The sequence below is a fragment of the Pinus tabuliformis genome, chromosome 5_1, assembly GCF_031772625.1.
Source record: "Pinus tabuliformis cultivar Carrire ecotype Pingquan chromosome 5_1, CPIR1, whole genome shotgun sequence".
Classification (NCBI taxonomy): domain Eukaryota; kingdom Viridiplantae; phylum Streptophyta; class Pinopsida; order Pinales; family Pinaceae; genus Pinus; species Pinus tabuliformis.
Genome location: NC_142305.1, coordinates 750,940,159 through 750,946,158, shown reverse-complemented (window position 1 = coordinate 750,946,158; position 6,000 = coordinate 750,940,159).

Here is a 6,000-nt window from a genome sequence, read left to right as displayed (position 1 = left end):
GATGTGCAGGGTGCTAGAGTATGCCAATATGCATCAAGGAGTTTCAAGGCAACAAAAGGAATAACCAAGCTAAAATTAAAGGAAATGAACACATAAGAGTGTTAATATGTAAGGACTTTATATTTTTCAAAAGGGGCATGCTAGGCACACTAATAATATGTTCCAATACATGCCAAGTGCCAATGTGTGCCAAGTGCTAATTTTTGTCAATGCAATATTATGCCAAGGAGTTCCAGGGCATGCTAGGGACTACAGGGAATGCCAACACATGATAGGGGAGTGCTATGCTATGCTATGGCATGCCAACATGTGCTTTGGCATCCTACTCATGGCAAGATGTTCTATGTACAAAGATGTTCCAGGTACAAAGATGTTCCAAGACATGTGAGGTGCCAAGGAATGTTAGTGTATCGTTCCAAAGCATGTTAAGGTCTGCCATGAGTGTTGAGGAGTGCTAGGTCTCTATCATTAATAGAATTGATAGAGCTTGATTATGTATTAAAGAATATAGTTCCTACACACACTAATCGAACTTTATTTAAAGAAAATTCGCTAGATAATAAATTTAATAGAGATGAATCATGTGTTGACTCATAGGAAGACTATATTATTATGACTTGAGGGAAATGATCCACACTAATTACTTCTTAACAAATTGACTAGCTATTATAACCACTATTACCTTGGACACATAATGAAAAGGACTCCACAAAAATGGTCTTGAATCATTATATTTTGACAAAAAAATATAGTAACAGGTACATAGCGTCATAAAAAAATCATTGGAATGATCAATGATGATGAACATTTTTTAACCGTCACCAAAAGTAACCAAAAAGAGCATTGGTGAGGGTCAATAAAATATCGTCATTTGAAGTGTCACCAAAGAGAGAATTAGTGATGGGCCTTTAATGACCCTCACCAAAAGTGTCACCAAAGAGAGAATTAGAGATGGGAAATTAACGACCCTCACCAAAAGTGTCATTGAAAATGGCTTTAGTGACAAACCTTAAAGGACGATCACTATATACACTTACAATAGCGATTTTTTAAAGATCGTCACCATATGAAACATTGGTGATGGACCTTATAGGTTCGTCACAGGCATGAAGCATCATCAAACACTCTTTGGAATGATAAATGATGATGAACATTTATTGACCGTCACCATAAGTAACCAAAAATATCATTGGTGATGGTCAATAAAATATTGTCACTAGAAGTGTCACCAAAGAGAGAATTAGTTATGGGCTTTTAATGGTCCTCACCAAAAGTGTCACCAAAGAGAGAATTAGTGACGGGCCTTTAACGACCCTCACCAAAAGTGTCATTGAAAATGGCTTTGGTGACAAACTGTAAAGGACCATCACTATATACACTTACAACAACACGTTTTTAAAGACCATCACCATATGCGGCATTGGTGACGGACCTTAAAGGTCCGTTACAAGCATGACCCTTACCAATGACCTTTTTTCTTGTAGTGAATGAAGTGTCATTATGAAAATAAATAGTAATGTCACATAAATAATGACCACAAGTGACAATATGAATATAGCCTATATCATTATATAAATAATGACCACATGCCCCAAAAAACTGACAAAGAATTACACATAAGGCACCAAAAACCACTTGCTGCAACTTATAAATCATTATGCCAAGTAAAAACTTATAAATAAATTAATCAAATTATTTTCTCTTGGATTTAGGTAAATAACTCTAAAAGTTTCCTTTAATGTCAAGGCACTTTTTTTTCCAATGGGAGTGGTTGATAAAATTCATTCCTTATTAAATTACACGGGTTATCGTAAAAAAAAAGTGTATTTCTCTAGGCAACTAACAAAAAAAATAGGTGTGCATTGTGGAGTTGTTGACGGTGCTAGACCCACCAACATGTCAAGGGGATCTCCGCAGTAAGAAGTCGTAATTAGACCTCAGACCATTTGGTGTAGGAGTCCCAGCAGTGCATCGTATGGTAATGACTTGACCACGATTTTGCACAGACTCAAGTGAGATAACTCTGTCAGTAGCAAGGGTGTGACCGCTGTAGTGAGTCAAGGAAGGTGCATGAGAGGTTCTAACACATGTGGGTTGAGATGAGTGCACCCCTTGGCAACCTATAATAATACTCGGATGGGAAGGGAACACATGATTGAAAATGCATCACAAACTGGAAAGTAGGTAAATGGAAAATCCAAAGTGATGGTTAAACCAACATCACATCTGCAACAAGATTCATATAGTTGCATACAAAACAGTTCATACACAACTACGTAAGTTAAACAACATACATCACTAGAGTTACCGGAATAGTCCAACTATAATAATAATGTATGCATGAAAACGTGCTGGCTCTTATTATATAAATAAGTGTAAGTTCCAGTCATACAATACATCCATGAAAACCCGCTAGCCCCAACTGTGGAATGTTACAGCCACATCTACCTGCTCCTCCAAAGAGATGTACTAGCTTCGTATAGTGGAGAAGCCAAGGTGCATTACAATAATGTCCAAGCTCTCTCCAAGATAGTCTTATCAGAAGCTTGGCTGACCAAAATCCTATACAATGTGTTATCAGGTACTATTTATAGGAAAGGGTTGGGTCGCCCTTGACATTCCCCTTTGTGACCGTTCAACTATCTTCATGACTCTTCACCTACTCTATGACTGTTACATCCACTACTGGCACTTGAATTACACTTGACATGACTTAAAATTACAATTCACATGTACCCATGTGAACACACTAGCTTTAGCAAGCCAAAATAGACACCACTCTCACTTAGACAAGCATGGAAGTCCAACTCCTCAACATATTCAGGTTGATTGACAGTAACATACTGATGCCAAGATATGTAGTCCTTTGATGGTGTCCATGTGTTCCTCGATGACATCTGTCTGAAACCTTACCCTTGCCTCCATAGCATCTGGGTACACTGCTCGGGCTACTCTGTCCAACTCATATGAAATCCTGCAAATCATTGTCTTAAGGGTGGCCGGACTAACAACATACTTCTGCATGATGTCTGCACTGATGGGAAAGTCTAGGCTAGTGACAATGCACATCAACTCATCGAAGTATGAGTCAAGCTCAAGTCGGACATGTTTCTTTGTCTTCACTAGGGTGAGAGTCACAAGTGATGGGATCGCATGTGTGTGCACCAAAAGATCCATACTCTTGAATACTCGTGCGTGGGAAGCCTGTATGCTAGTGATCAACTGCGGGAGCTCTTCATAATTCTGGATCTGGCTTTGGATACGTGCTTTTAGCTTGACCACATTGATCCTCATCATTTTAGGCAAGTGAAGTGGGGCTCCTTTGTACTTCATCGTCCATGTTTTCATGTCATCAACAACAACATGAAAGTTCATCAAGATATGTGCTCTTCTAGCACATCGTTGCTGCCATCCATTGAGATGGACGACTGCCTTGTGCATGGTACCAAACTTGGAGTAGCATGCTCGCATAACTGTGTCAAGGGACAATACTTCATCTAGTATTTCCTTCTTTAGCCCAGCTCGGGCGAACATTTTCACCAAGTCTCCTCCTTACTTGGCCATTTGTAGTTCCTTTACCATTCACTCATGCTCAGCTATTAGGAAGCAAACACTTCAGCTAGTGGCTTCGACAAACACTCTGGTTTCATCAGCCAAGGCAGCTGGATGTTTGCACACATCATTCACAATCACTCATTTCTCAACTTTCACAGGAGACATATGATTTACCAAAGTTGACACTCTATGAGATTGCAAAACTCTATGTTGGGATTCATCAAACGAGATGTTGTGCATCTCTTCTTTCGGCTGATCACCAAGGATCTTAGTACCTCCTTGGTCATTCGAGACTTTCTCATCATCTAGATGGATTGAAGTGGGTGATTCGACCTCTTTATGGTGAGGCATGAGGTTGATGTCCTCTTTCAAGTCTTCCTGCTCCATGTCTGCATCAAACTATTGAAGTGCTTGCTCTATCTCATGACCGCAGCCTTGCCCCTGCGATGGTACACCTTATTTGCCTCATGCCAGCTATTCATATGAATCAACTACTTGTACGGGCACTGATTTGTTTATTTTCACATGTTGCACCCCTTACTATATCTGTTGTTGTTTCGCTTCTCTCTCCTGTTCACGCAGCTCATGTTCCTTTTCGAGTTGCTCCCTCAGCTCATGCAACTCCTTCTCTGCTTCTTCCATTCTATTCTTATCCCTCTGCCTTCACGCGATTCACTTGTCACAATGCTGCCTCTTTGCCTCTATGGCCATAACTTCTTTCTATACAAGTGGATATTCTCAACTTCCAGCTTTTATCCTCCTCCATGCGATTGACAATCTTCCTCTTACCTTTGTCATGCACTCGTATTATTGCCTCTGCTACCACTTCTTCCACTGTTGGTGCTCCACATGATGCTGCTTCATGTTGCTTCAACAACCACTCCACAGTGAAGCCGATCAGTTCATTGGGTCAAGAGAAACTGTAGCAATATCTCCATGGGTCCTCCTCGGCCCAATGAAATGCCCCGTGGATCCAGTTGAACTGAACTCTCATGTAGTGATCTTTCGCAATGCAATGTGGGTCATACAGATTGTAGCTTTAGAGTTCGAATGGGTACTTCTTCATCAGTTCTACTTCAACATCCTCTCACTTGATACTACGGATCTCATATAACCCAATCCACAATGGAAGAGCGGGCAAAGGTACCTTTTTCTTTCGATGCAGTCTAGCTATCAATGCTGCTGAAATGTGATCTGCTACTTCCTGCATGACAAGTATGTCCAAGGAAAACTTTCAAAGAACACGCAGAGGCTTCTTTGCACTGAACATTCAGATAAAAGTGTCGGACGGTGAGGCATACCAATATGTAATGCCTATCAATGCCTCCATTGCTTCCTTTAACATGTAGGGTGGAACCTTTTCGAATATAATCTTGTACACTTGGGTGATGAAATGATTGAACAACCATGTGATTACTCCTTTGAAGCTACATTCAAACAACAACTTGAAATGCAGGTTCATAGTAGTCTCCACCAGTGGCCATGCCCACTCCAAACCCGGGAACTCCTGTCGGGCACAAACTGCATCTAAGATGTAGGCGGACATGTAAATATCTACATTCATACCTTTGGGTGACTGTCGAGCCTTCGTTACTTGTTCCTTCAGCTGTTGAGCCAGTATGTTAAACCAGTTACATGGTTTTCCTTCTCTAGCTAATTAGTCTAGTGAAACCAACCAACTCTATGGGAAGGTTTCCGTGCTTTCTTGGCCATACAGTCAACAAGAAAATATGACCAAGTATTGGTACACCTTCTTTAGTATCTTTGTCTTGTAGATCTAGTTGGGTGTCAACCTGAATTGAGCTGGCTCCTTTACCCAATTCTTCAGAATCTCTCTCGAGTTAGCACTACTATTGGGTAAGTTGAATGGAGTCTTCATGGCAGCCACGAGCTCTAACATCTGATAAATATCCTCATTATCTCATTCCCAGAAGGCTGCAAGATTCATCCCACTCACACTACTCAAGGTCATCGTCTCAAGATCAGTGTGAGAGACGATCTAGTGTATCATGTCCGCACATGGGAACGTGGGATATCTACATGCAATCTAGTACAAGACAGACTTGTGAATGTTCATGTACACCTGACGACCTTCGAGTTATTCCCTAAAAGTTATTAAAAATGTTTCATTGACCTCTTTCCACTTCAATTTGATGTCCTTGTATAGATAAAACTTTGTATCTTCATAGATCGATAGACTAGAGGACACTTTCTAAACTACTGCTCCAGCTACATTTCCATCAGTGTTCTGTGATCTTTTTCTCTTGGAAGCCATTGAGATAGATGAACACCTGAAATATCTGGAGACAAGCAACATACATGGCAAAAAATCTATCAGTGGAAACAAATCAAATTTAGGGAATGACACAGCACATACCTAGGAAACTTATGGGAAAGATTGCGCAATTTCTTCTCGGAGGTCGGTTGACTCACTACTAGAACTAC